This window comes from Triturus cristatus, chromosome 4_2, assembly GCF_964204655.1.
Source record: "Triturus cristatus chromosome 4_2, aTriCri1.1, whole genome shotgun sequence".
NCBI lineage: Eukaryota > Metazoa > Chordata > Amphibia > Caudata > Salamandridae > Triturus > Triturus cristatus.
In genome coordinates, this window is record NC_140586.1 from 433,981,149 (window position 1) to 433,995,418 (window position 14,270).

The 14,270-nt window shown below is 47.1% G+C and overlaps 1 protein-coding gene and 1 pseudogene across 3 annotated transcripts in view; one reads left to right on the forward strand and one right to left on the reverse strand.

The window, feature by feature from the left end:
* LOC146834526 (ferric reductase 1-like) overlaps positions 1-14,270 on the reverse strand; it is a 594,548-nt gene that overhangs the window by 273,491 nt on the left and 306,787 nt on the right. The gene's annotated exons all lie outside the window — the stretch shown is intronic.
* Positions 6,858-12,832, forward strand: LOC146834527 (stathmin pseudogene; annotated as a pseudogene).

Consider the following 14,270-nt stretch of genomic DNA (forward strand, 5'->3'; position numbering starts at 1 on the left):
AACCCCTTATTGATGATAGGTTAAAGACAAACTTTATTGATAGCTATCCTAGTGGTAGCTATGGAGAGCAGGCTTCAGGCTAAGTCTTGAAGGAATGTAAAGCAGCTTGTTTTACCAGTCTATAATCTCTTGAATGGCTAAATGAAAGACAACCACACCAGGTACATATATAAAATATATGTATTTATTTCTAAACACACCCTACTAGACTCTTTCTATAGGGGTCAAAACACATAAGTTACACTTCAAATAGTACCGTAAAATAGCACAAATACACGTCAGGCCCTAGGGGTGAGCCAAACCATATAGTAAAATAGTGGTATAAGAACCACGACTTAGCTAGACACAAGGCCTAGAGCCTGTAGAATCGCTGGGACCCCAAGGAACCAATCAAGGTAGTGACACAGGGAACCACGGGGGCCGTGTGCAGTGGGAGAACACAGCCGTGAGCTCCCGTTAGCTTCTATGGGGATAGTCGGGGTTAGATTTTTAAAGATTAGGGACACTTAGAAATGAGTCAGGACCAAACCCTTTGGGCCTCAGGAAGTTCTAGGGTCAACACCCAGGGGAGCACTGGAGTACTTGTGTTACCTCACCCAGGGAAGCCGGATGCATAGGTGTCAAATGGTGTTGGGTCGCGTCGTCGTTTTCAATGGGAGCTGGCAAAGAAGTGTTGCTGCCGGGACGATGAGAAGTGTCCGAAGAGATCCAAGCCTGGATCGAAGTCAAGAAGAACCTGAAAGCAGAGGGGACAGAATCTGAGTCACTTGCCAGTTTACAGGAGGACGATAGGTGAATGCCCACTGAAGTCAGGTGATTTCAAGTGAAGGAGGTGAAGCTTGACTCTTCAGCCACGAGGACCAGGAGGTGTCAAGGACAACCAGGATCTGGATTTGAGCTGTCCCATAAAGGATGTCGAGTGCTGCAGCATCGGTGCCTGGATTGGACACAACAAGCCTTGGCAACAGCAACCCACACAGAAAGGAGAAAGATGCTTCAGTGCACACCAGCAAGGTCTGAGGGACTCGCCACTTGGTAGGGAGTCAGGGCATGTCTGGAGCAACCAGGAAAGCCCAAGGAAAATCAAAGTTGCCTTCTCAGGGACCCACCAGTTGATAGACCAGGGATCGCGAAGGAGCCTCAAGAAGAAACACAAAATGGCAGCCCAAGGGTCACTCGGGGTGACTAGGCTGACAATCTTTGGTGGATTCTCTGCTCGACGTAGGGACTACAAGTAACCCCAAGCATGACTTCAAGAGACGTTGAGAAGTGAATGCACTTGCAAAAGTGCCCGCTGACCAGGTGTTTCAGTTCCACGCTACTCACGAGGGCTGTGGGTCTCAGCTTTGCTTGGGACTCGGGTCAGCTTCTGAGGTATCTGGAAATCCTCTTCCTGGGCTGCAAATACTTCTGAGTCCGGCAGGAGCTTCAGAGATGCGGACATTCAAAATGCTTCATTGGTACCTGCCAATCAGGGGAGCCACTTCTTGACCCCAAGGAAGATTTCTTCAGTCCTCTAGTCTTTAGTAGAGCGTTGGAGTTCCAGGATTCAGCTTCAGAGTTTCATCCAGGAATATCTAAAGTTCTGGTTACAGAGGTTACTTACTTATACCTAAGGAAGGGATTGGACTAACTCTGGGGACCCACCTATGGGAGGGTTTGGAAAGAGGGGTGGCAACACCCATTTCCTTTGTCCGGTTTCACGCCAGAGCAGGGCTGGAAGCCCCTAAACCGGTTTGAGCTTGACTATGCACAGGGACACCAAATGTGCCCCCAGTGCAGGACTTCAAAGCACTCGGAGAGTGCGCCCACCCAGCCCCAATACACATCAGCCTGTCTGGAAGGTGATTACACCTCCCTGTGACAGGAAACCTATTGTCTAGGCCTCCCCTGCTGGAGTTTCGGTCAGCAGCAGAAGGCCAGATCCATGTCTTTGGCTGCAGCATCCATTTTGTGATGCCAGGGCTCTGTTAAGTTTCTACCGGGTATACCAGGACTGCCATGTCTCTCCCTCTAGAAGGGTGGGATCATATTCTCACATCAGGAATTGATGTGGGGGTATGATTCCAAGGTGTTTGACACGGAACATGACATGTTTTCGTGCAGCTAGTTGTTCTGCTCGATTTTCCCGGCCTTCTTGTGAGGAAAAGTGATCGAATGTGACTTCAGTCTCTTACCATTCAAGTCTAAGGGTTAGAGTAGTGAATGGAGCCTATTTACTAGGCACTTCGACATGATCCTGTGCTCTTCCCTATAGATCAGGGCTTGCACACATAGCCTAGGGGATAGATTCGTTAGTATTAGGGATAACCTGTCCTGTAGTGAGGGTATTTCATGGAGCCGTGCTGAATTCAGGCCTGGTAGGCCTCAAACGGGAGAGACTCCATCTTTCTTTCTGCTCCGGCAGCTTGGGATGCTTCTAGGTCAAATGTAATGTTTTAGTTATGAGGTGTTATTCGCTTGGAGAGAACCGGTTCAGGCCGGCCCTTATCGAAGGATTGTATTTTTCTTCATGCCGAAGACACTACATCAGGCCGGCCGGCTGGGAACGTGTCCTTGGTACGGGGAGGTACAAGAATTTGGTGGGCGGCAGGTTACGGGCCGGAATTTTCCATGAGGAAACGCACCTCTATATTAGTGAAAGTCTGAGGCAGTTACATGTTCAGTCCGTAGGCGGCATCTAGCCGTTAGCAGTAAAGCTATTACTTATTCCAGGGAAGACAGACGCCATCTAGAAGGCGGAGAAGAACCGAGAGACAGATACTCTCCTAGCAGAATAGCCAGAGAGGAGAGAGTAGCCGATAAGGAAGAGGTCCCAGTGACTCGGAGAAGGGTGAAGAGAACAGCGCATAGTGGTGCAGACATGTATCCGTGACTGCAGAGGTGTGACTTCCAGGCGAGCCGAGGCACAGACGAGAAGGGAACCTAGATGACCACTGAGTGCAGGCTACACACTACTAAGGTGATGTCGACCCTTTCTTATTAGAGTGTACAACTTAATCTTTCACTTTTCTTTGCAGGTTATGTGTTATATTGTAATGTTATGTGATTGCGTATGTAATGAGTAATAAAGTACCCAGTTTGTAGTGAACCAACATGTGCTGCGTGTTCTTGTATGAGAGGGTAGCCTATTCTTCTAGTCAGCTGCGGCTACATGAACAGATGTTAACCCTGATCAGGTAAGTGGTAACTGAATAAGGGAAAGAGGAGCCCCTCGAACCGGAGAACAGGCTATGCTCGAACTGGCAGTCCTTGTGTGATCTGATGAATAGTGAGACTGATTCCCTTTTGTATGTTATGGTGATCATAGGATGAACTGTCTGAGACTGCCGTCTGGGTAGAGAGGTCTGGATTCGTATGGGATCGCGAGGCCGCCACTTGTGATACTGTCGTATGGGCAGAGAGGTCTGGATTCGTATGGGATCGCGAGGCCGCCGATTGTGCTGAGACTGCCGTCTGGGTAGAGAGGTCTGGATTCGTATGGGATCGCGAGGCCGCCACTTGTGATACTGTCGTATGGGCAGAGAGGTCTGGATTCGTATGGGATCGCGAGGCCGCCACTTGTGATACTGTCGTATGGGCAGAGAGGTCTGGATTCGTATGGGATCGCGAGGCCGCCGATTGTGCTGAGACTGTCGTATGGGCAGAGAGGTCTGGATTCGTATGGGATCGCGAGGCCGCCACTTGTGATACTGTCGTCTTGTGATACTGTCGTATGGGCAGAGAGATCTGGATTCGTATGGGATCGCGAGGCCGCCGATTGTGCTGATACTGTCGTATGGGCAGAGAGGTCTGGATTCGTATGGGATCGCGAGGCCGCCACTTGTGATACTGTCGTATGGGCAGAGAGGTCTGGATTCGTATGGGATCGCGAGGCCGCCACTTGTGATACTGTCGTATGGGCAGAGAGGTCTGGATTCGTATGGGATCGCGAGGCCGCCACTTGTGATACTGTCGTATGGGCAGAGAGGTCTGGATGTCAGGTGCCCCGCAAACGCGCACACAGAAACACCGGGAGACTCACTTCCGGTTGGAAGGGTGAGTCCCGGTCTAGTGGTTGCGGCGCACGAGAGGTCGGAGAAACACTTCCGGGGGAAACGCTTACACTGCGCGTTTCCCGCCGGCTCAGTGCTTCGGATTCAACCGGATCCCCCGAAGACGTGACTGCCGAGTTCCGAGTCGAGTCGACTCCCGCAACCTGGTTCCAGTAAGTAGAAGGCGTGCTTGTGTATTCCTTCTCACTGCGCTGGAGCGCCCCACTGGTCATCGAGAATTCCCGCCGCAGAGGCTGCCTGAATCCCAGAGCGCCGGAGTGCTCGTGGGATACTTGTTTATATTATTGGAGACCTTTTGTTCGTTTAGCGCAGGAGCGCTTGGGGGATGTTTTAGGTTACTTAGCGCAGGAGCGCTTAGGGAGCACTTTAGTTTACTTAGCGCAGGAGCGCTTAGGGAGCACTTTAGTTTACTTAGATCAGGAGCGCTTAGGGAGCACTTTAGTTTACTTAGCGCAGGAGCGCTTGGGGGTTTTCTTCGATCCTACAACGCAGGTGCGTTGGTGGGATACTCTTGGTTTTGCTTCACTTCAGCGTGGGTGCGCTTAGGGGGTACTGAAGAGTCCATAGCGCAGGAGCGCTACTGTGACGAAGTACCCATTTCGTTTTGGAACTGTGTTCTAGCACCTACGTTGCCATTGTTATAGCTTGCCCCCGTAGTTTGCCGCTTTATTGTGCAAGAACACCTTTGCGCATGGTTTGACATTTCTTTCAACACACCGGCGCAGGAGCGCTTTACTTTGATTTTCGGAAGGAGTAGTGTCCAGGAGTTCTTCGCCTGGAGCAGCGCTGATTCTGGTTGCCATGATCCGAAGAAGCATCGGTGAGTCCCCGGAATGACTTTCTTTTCTGTGTGTGGGTTGGCGTGGGTGCTGTAGAACAGGGGTTAGGATTCCTTATTGATATAGTCCTTCCTGTCTTCCATAGGGCCCAGGATACTTCCACACCAAGCCACTACGTCCTTTCTGGCTCCCTTCCCTGCGTCCATCTCATCCCCGTTGGTTCCTACTATTCACGAGGGTCAGGTGGGTACAGGGACGGGTGCTCTTGTCGTCTCTGCGGAATCACCTCGCAAGCAAAGGTGAGTCTTGTGAGGTACACGATACTGGATCCGTATGGGATCGCGAGGCCGCCGATTATAAGAGGTCCTGGTATGTATAGGAGGAATTCCCTGTCCTTAGGTGGTAGATATATGTGGTTGCACTATTGTAAATAGGCCCTAGGGAGGGGGTAACGTTCTGGCTGGGATAGTGAGGCTCTGATGAGCGGGTTCTATCTGATCCGAAAACCCAAGCAGAACACTAGTCCAGAGTTAGCATTAACCGTTTTAGATATAATGCACTCAAGAGTATATGGTCAGGCTGCACCACTGACAACCCCAGAGAAGAGATTCCAAAGGCTGCAGAGGGGCTCAGCACATGCCTGGGCACCCTCTCACATATCACCAAGCACCCTGCCTTCAGGATTGAGAAGGTCTGCCATAGGGGTGACTGATAGGTTTCTATGTGCAGTGTTAGGAGAGGTATAGTGGACCTATACCTCAGTAAGGGGTGCATGCACCACCTTACCCAGACTGCAGTAGCACACCTGTGGTGTAATGTTGGAGGGCTTTCGAGGGGTGGCATAATACATGCTTAAGCCCCTGGTAGGCCTCTAGGGTACCTATGCCCTGGGTACATAGTATACCATATACTAGGGACTCACAAGGGTACCCCAGAATCCAATCTGGAGTGTACCTAAATTACATGGAGTCAATTTATCAGAGAAAGCAGATAGGCTGGGGACCTGAATAGCAGGTTCCCAGCCAAACTAAGTCAAAAAACATCAAAACACCAGGAAAAAAGTGGGGGCAACCATGTAGTTAGATCCCACCTTCCTAAAAGGACAATGCGCTCAGTCTGGTCCTCTGGACAATGCACTGGGGTGGGAGAATCTGTTTCCTCGATAGGAGAAAGGTGTTCTTGAATGCTCTAAGGAAGGGTAAAGTTCCTAGCAGGCATGCAGGAAAAGAGGTGCAGAGGTGAATCCCTCTGGGGATGGCAGCAGTTGTCTAATGGGGGCGGCAATGGAGTGACCTCTGGCCCACACTAAGCTAACCAATGGTTCACCCTATACCTCTGAGAGGCTGGACAGATACTTGTAGAAGCGTTGGAGGAGGTAGGTCGATGGAAGCAGTAAGTTAACGTGGTGTCACCTATATGGGTCAAGTCAGGGTTGTGGCATCTAGGGCAAGAAAGGAGCCTCACACCACCTCAAACTTGTGCAATTAACAGTTTCTTTTATACTTGATTCACTTGCAACCTGTAACTCAGAGGAGCTTGAGCCACTATTCAGTGTTACAGGGCAGGGCGGGTTGTTGCCAATGGTGAAGTATGCCATAGCTAGGTAGGCAGTGTAAGAAATTGGGTTACATGGAGAGGCAAAACCCCACTCAAGCAGCAACTTCAAATCCTTGTTAGGGTGAAGTCACAAGCAAACCCTATATTAACATGTGCTCACCCCTCTGGTAGCTTGGCACAGAGCAGTAAGCCTTAACTTAGAAACAATGCGGAAAGTATTAATGCTGCACTTCAACAGTAACAAAGTGAATCAAAATACCAGAGAAATCCCACACCAATTTAGAAAAACTAGAGTAAAATGTAATAAATAATGTAAGACCAAAACAACAAAAATTCAAATCAATAGAACCTGAAATATGCAATGTTAAAGATTTACTTGAAACTAGCACCAAACAGTACAAAACGCCAACTTTGGTTATGTGGTTGTGCCTGCCATGGACAAAGTCACAAGTTCAGGCCAACCGAGATGAAGCGTGGGCTGGTTACAAGACCCGATTATTATTATGAGCAGCCTGTAATGCGCACAGCTACCCTGAAGGATTCCTGGTGCAAGGCAGTAGCAGATCTACGATCCCACAATGTAGGTTCAGAATACGCAAGTGTTCAGCATCTTCTGGAAAGTGAGAAACAACTTACAGTTACTTAAATTGTCCGGTAAAGTGTTCCAAAGCTTAGGACCCAAATGGGGAAATGAATGGTCCTTCATATGAGTTAAGCAAAACCTGGGAACACCAAACAAAGCCGAGGTTGAAGATCTTAATAGCCAATTTTCAGCATACCCAGATGCAGCAAGAAGGACGGGTCATGGCTCTGTGCCGAAGACAAGGAGAAGATGATCTGGGTATCATCGGCATATGAGAAAGTCCACATCTCTTTATTAGGTCTGCTAAAGGGCGTACATAGATATTGAACAGAAAGGGGCTCAGAATGGATCCTTGCAGGACACCAGAAGTCAAGGCTTGTGATTGGGACCTCACGTTTGATGAAGACTTGAAACGTATGGTCCTTTAAGAAGGAGATAAGCCAACCAAGGGCTGAACGGGTCATGCCGATTGACTCCAGCCTATGAACCAGGATAGAGTGGGACACAGTATCAAAGGCGGTGCTCAAGTCCAGTAAGACGAGCGCAGCAGTGCCTCCTTCATCCAGGTATTGTCTCAGATGTTCCGTCTCTCCAAGAAGGGTGGGCTCAGTGCTGGACCCATCCCTGAAACCTGACTGAGAAGGGTGGAGAGGATAGTAAGAGTCAACAAACACAAATAGATAGGCGATTACATGCTTTTCCAGCACTTTGGAGATAAAAAGATAGCAAGGAAATAGGGCGAAAGTTTGAAAGACAGTCCGGGTCCAAATCAGCTTTTTTTTTGTTTTTTGTTTTTTAAGAGGGGGGACAAGAGCATGCTTCCATCCCTGAGGTACCAACCCCTCTTTCAGATATGTATTGAGAACCTCTTGAAATGTCATTAGGACAGGCAAATCCAACAGACAATACTTATGTGGGGGAATAGAGTCCAGTGGCGAGCCATATTTAATTGATCACAAGATACCAAAATAGGATGACAGGTCCAGAGGAGACCATTCCCTTAAGTTAGCTGCACACCGTTTTAGATGCCAAGTAATTAAACATCGCTTTAGGCCTGTCAGGGAGATCGCCGTCAAAGTTTGCTGCTAGCAGCAGGGACTCTTTGGCCGGCTGCGAGTGAATATTTTCCACTTTGTGAGTGAAAAAGAGCTAGCTCATCACATTGTTCTTGAGAAAGAGAAGGCTTGGGCAAGATATTACTGACATCCGATGGTTCTTTTACCACTTTAAAAAGGGTTCTCTAACAATTCTGGTCCTTAGTGATTTTAGCTGTGTAAATGAAGCATGGGCAAACTTGTAAGAAGCATGGTAAGCTTTGCGTGATTCTCTGTATTCAGACTTTTTTGACCATTTTTTTAATTAGCATTTAGCCTTGAGGACAATTACACAAATACATATACAGTAGGTATCTTGGGCATTTGCCCGAGGAAAATAGCAAATTTGTGGTACATGCCATCACTTCCTGGGCATTTACATAAGCATTGCATTTATAGTCGTCAGATTGATATATCGCTTAAAATACATATTCCAGATCGCATGTTGACATGAATAATCTCGCCCATAAAAGACCGAGAACACGTCCTTAGTCACTATCAAAGTAGACATTACTGTATCTCAGACTTATTGTGTTGACTCGTTGCTCAATTCACTATTTTAACATAAACCGAATAATACAGTAACTTTGGCAGTGGTACAATACAATAGCATCTAAACATTTAGACAGACCATATGGTAGCATTTGTCCCCCATCCCCTTCCAGATAGCTGTGGCCCCACTAGTTTCTAAGTAGGGGGGGGGTGATGTCATAAGGGTCTCTATTAAATATCTATTATCAGGCAACATAGGTCTGTTAGAACACATCTGATTAGGCATGGAATCAAAGGGTAAACCAGCTTCTTCCCACGGAAAACCCACAAGTTGGGAATGCAGTGGCAGTATGAGGCTCTACTCCTTGGGTCCACTCTCTTCACTCTGACATACAAACTGCTCATCCATTAGCCAAGGTCATCATCAGATAATGGGGTCACCGACGACTGCACCTGCTGGGAAGTGGTCACTATCCGGGGCAGGTCTACTGTGTCTCTACTCAGCTGCTAAGTCGCCTGTAGTCTCTCTGGCATAATGCCCTACCTCTCCAAGTCTTGTTCAGCATTTTCATCGGTGTGAACTGAGAGCAGACGGTATTTCTCTGCTACCCCCTATTCACACATGTTCGCCTTCCATCGAACCAAACGAGGGGCCACAGACTGTGTTCGGTGTATAGCGATATGTCGCCTCGCCAACACCAACCCCAGTGAAGCAAATTTGCACTGTTTACGGGTCTTTTATTTAGGGGATGATAAAACTCCTAAAATGAAGTGCTTGATCAACACCTCAACTGGGAGTCCTGTTGTGTCTCACAACAATTCCAGGATCCAGGTCAAATCATGATAATCGGAGGGGGGTCAGGTAGGTACAGTGCCGGTAATAAAATTGGATGAGGTTAAATGAGCGATGCTGGCCATTTCCTGTATCTGAGCGAATGTCCTTTTCTACTCTCCCTCCGTTAGAGATGTCGGGAAGTCCTCCAGCCATCTACTCTGGACCCTTGCTACATCTACCCTACGCTCCGCATTCAGGGCTTTATACTACTGAGAAACAGAGAAGTGTTAATGCATGGGCAAAGTGGGCTCGGGCCCAGGGCACCAGCCTTTGGTGGGGGGCCCTTAATACAACCAGCTCTGCTCTGCAGAGAGTCTTGCCCTAGTAACCTTGAATAATTCTTAAACAGATGGTTTTAAATACCGTTTTCCTTTAATTTCCTCTCTCTGTGGGTGATGTGTGAGAGTCTATTATAGACATTTTGCAGAGAAAATATGTATTTAAGTTTCTGTTAAATCAAAACAGGACCTACCATATGAGAAATGGGAGGGGGTCACAGAGATTATTTGCAATAATATTAGCGAGCTGCTGCTGTGTTACAGTATTGAAAACGCATGCCACTATCCATGAATATTAGATGTAAACACATTTAGAATTCGGAGTGTGCCTGTGTACTGTCAACGACATGGATAAAAAGCTGACATTTGGATGATAAATTCAAAACTGTTCCGAACAGCGGCCCCCAAAATACGTTTGGCCCAGTGCCTGCAAAATCCTTAAGATGTCCCTGCCGAGAGATCAATTCCATGAAGGAACCTGGGTCCTTGTTTGTCATCAGGATGTGCGACCCCACACAGTGCGTGTTAGTTTAGCGTACTGTAGAGAGTGACCATCCAGGACATAACATTAGCTCGTGTCTGCAAAGGAGAGAAAAGTTCTGTTAAAATATAGGTTCCCGTGCCCAAGCAACCGGACGGACCATAAATGGACAATCCTGGGGCGTCTGTGCTCCCGCCTGCCAATAGTTTCTTCTCTGTATTTGGCCCCTGAAGCACACCAATGTGCAGGAAATTGGAGGAGTCAGGCAAAATAATAAAGACGTAGGTCTGGAAGGCCCCCCTGGTCCCTATCCAGCTTTCATATTTCTAGCTTCAACCTACTGTGTTTCCTGGCCCACACTAGGGAAATGTGAAGGCTTTTCAGGGTTGTGATATGTTTTCCTATGTACCCCAGTATAGGCCTGGGTAATCATCTAACCTTTCATCTACATTTACCCTGCCATCAATCTACATATCTGTTTCTGTACCGACCTTTTACCTAGCTCGGTATTTGCATAAAATGTTGTGTGGTTTTTCCCTAAAACTTCCCTTATTTATTATGCATAAGGATTCTCAGAATCCCAGCAGGATTACCATCTCTGCATAATAACTGTGTATAAGGTTCGTCACTATCGTCATCCGTGGCTGACATAACACAGCACGGTAGATCCCCTGGGGATACCTTTTGGGTATTTAAACACCACATCTTTGTTAGGCAAAGGAGAGGAGAAAGACTTCCATGCTGACAACACGGACGTGAGACGCTGAGGTTCCTGCATGCAGATACTCCAGCATGCAGTGGTCTGACATCCCTCACGGGGTATCTATTCGAGACTAAGACAGGGTCCTTCATTCTCTCACACCAAGTAATGGAGTTGGGTCTTTCCTAGGAGGATTCTTGGCTATACACCTACATACATTCTAGGTTCACTTAGGTACATCTAGTTAGGGTTAGCATTGTAGGAGTACTCATTTTATCGTTATGTATATATATGCTTGCATAAACTCTACTGTTTTAGCACTATGGTAGAATTCTACCACCTATTTACTCTGTTGGTGCTTACAGATGTCTGTAATTGTCTTTTGGTTGTTGCAGCACACGTATTTTAAACTAGAATGACGCTAGCTCAATAAAAACTTATTGAAAACGTCCCCATTGTTTATTCTGTGTATCTCTCTTAGACAAAGTGAGCACGTGTTACTGAGCGAAAAGTACTGTACTGTGTCCACAATTCGGAGGGATCAGGGTTGTCATGTTCAATAGTTGCCAGAAACTATTTACTCCTTGGTAAGAGGAACACACAGTAGCACTGTGAGCTAGCAGGTCTATAAACTAACCTATCCTGTGGGGGTATCTGGAATCTGTCTGGATACCAATCCCTTGGTTTACGTTGTCTAAAAGTGCAGATCCTATACAGATTTATAGGAACTACATGACAGCGGTAAATGTGGCATTGGGGATTCGGCAAAAGGAGTTCTGCATCACATAGGGGCTGAGCGGCAGTAAGACCACTTTCACTAGTGTTATGCGCCCCATGAGAGACAGAGGGAGAGGATTCCAGAAACGTATTTATGCCTCCAGGCCTGTGAGGACTGCTTCCGCACTTAAGATGTATTGGGCTTCGGCTGTATGAATGGCTAAATACCGGAAATGATTGCACTCCTATGTCAATGCAAAGGCAGGGAGATCTGGGATTTCTCTCCCAAATAGAGCTGACAGGCGAAACATAACTGATTCCTGGCTATTGATATCCAACCATGACAGCGTCCCAAACTGTGGCAATATGGTCAGGAGGGCAGGCACAGCCACTGTTGGGTGACAAATATAAATCAGGGCATCATCCGGATACAATGATATGACATGGGTACGCCCACCAACAACTAAGCCCCAACGGGCCATGTACCAGTGCAGCCGGATCACCAGCGGCTCCATCGCCAGTTTGAAAAGGAGCGGGGACAATGGGCATCGCTGTCTTGTACCCCGCTCTATAGCAGAAACCACTCACCCACTACGCACTCTAGCAGTTGGGTGACAATACAGTAGACAAACGCAAAACATAATCTGGTCCAAGGCCCATTGTAGCCAAAACCTCCCATAGAAAGTCCTACCAAAGACAGAGCAGAGCAGCCGGGTCTTCAGATGCTGGATTTATTTTAGACCTGCACCAGTTTTGATATTCATGTAAAGGAACTAGAAAAACGTGCTTCTGGACAGTCTTTTGAGGTTATTCTCACTAACAAGGCGGCAGCTGCTGCAAAGGCAGGCGGTGGTGCAGACCATCTGCTGTCCCATCCAAAGAACAAGGATCTTTCTCTGGAAGAAATTCAGAAAAAGTTGGAAGCCGCTGAAGAGAGGCGCAAGTCTCACAAAGCTGAAGTTTTGATGCAACTTGCTGAGAAACGGGAACATGAGAAAGAAGTACTTCAGAAAGCAATAGAAGAAAACAATTTCAGCAAGATGGCAGAGGAAAAACTGACACACAAAATGGAAGCCAACAAAGAGAACCGAGAGGCACAAATGCAAGCTAAACTTGAACGTTTGCGAGAAAAGGATAAGAAACTGGAAGAAATTCGAAAAAGCAAGGAGATCAAAGATGTTCCAGAGAACTGAATGTTAAGTGGTGCACTCCAATATCCAAATACAGGTCATTTTTCTTTTTTTACCTGTCGGCCAGTGTTTTTTTTATTTTCCTTCCCCCAATTAGATGCTGTAACGTAGGGCTTGTAGTACAATTTGCACTTGTGCTGTTAAGTGCTAACTGGGGATCTAGCAGGTGTCATCCTTCCTGAAGTGTTCTTATGGCCTTGCTGATGTAGCTATTTCTGCTTTTCATGTTCTACCTTTTTTCTACTTGTATATTTAGTACCAGCTTGGATCAAAGGCAGCTCAGTAGAACATGTTTAAAAAGAATAGTGTTTTATTAGTAATACATATGTTACGTGTCAGTTCACAAGATTGTATTGTAATGTTGTGTATTGACCTAATAAACAAATAATGTAAAAAAAAAAAAAAAAAAGAGAAAGTCCCACCATAGGGTATCAAAGACTTTCTCAATATCCAAGGAGACTGAAGCCACCTGCATAGCCATGTCGGCCGCAGAGTTCAATATATGAGAGAATCTGTGCAAATTATTGTGAGTACCCCGGCCTGGCATAAATCTTCATGCAGTTGGATTCTTGCCTGGTTTGGGAACCATGACTATCTGGGCCTCACACATGGATGAAGGGAGAATCCCTACTCGCTTGGCCTCATTCGTGGTCTCTAACAACCTTGGGAGTAAAATATACACACACATCTGAAAGTAATCTAACTGGAGGCCATCTGGACCTGGGGCCTTGCAGCGCCATACTCTGCACTGCCTCCAGATATTCAATTCGAATCTCCCCTGTAGCTCATCATGCAGGTCATCTGCAAGGCGTGATAGTGTTATATTGTCAAGGAACCGTCCTGTTTCCGATCTGTCAACCCCTTGACCTCTCTATACACTGTTTGCAAGCATTGATGCCATCTGTGTAGATACAAAGGCACTGTCAGCCCGCTTTAACGTCAGTATAATTGGAGGGGGGAGTTCTCGCTTAAGGAGTCATGCCAATAGTTTTCCTGATTTATCACTTTCTCCGTGCAGGAGCTGGTGGTATTCCCAGTGAACCAAGCAATCCAATCTATCCCATACATCTCCTACTCTATGCCACAATAGAACACTTATTTTGTAGTGTGGCCAATGTGCTCTCCACCTCTGTAAGATCCTTCTCTAACCGATTCCACATGCCTCCCACCTGTGACAGGCTTTCCCCATGCAGCACCACCTTCAACACATTCTACTCTGTCCTCCCAACAGCAATGGACAACTAGTTGGTGCTAAAATATCGACAGGTCACCCACCTGAGTTCCTCTCAAAAAACGTCATCTATCAGGGCCTAAGGTTCCAGGCCCTAAAGAGGAACCTTCAGCCGACCGCTCACCCATTCCAATAACACAGGGGAGCAGTCTGAAAGGAATATCCCTAATACCCGTATTGCTAGGGGCGGCGCAGCAGCATCGCCAGTAATCAAGAAATGATCTAAGCTACTAAAGACTGCACGCTCTGGATATAGGAGGTGTAGCCTGTTCATCGCC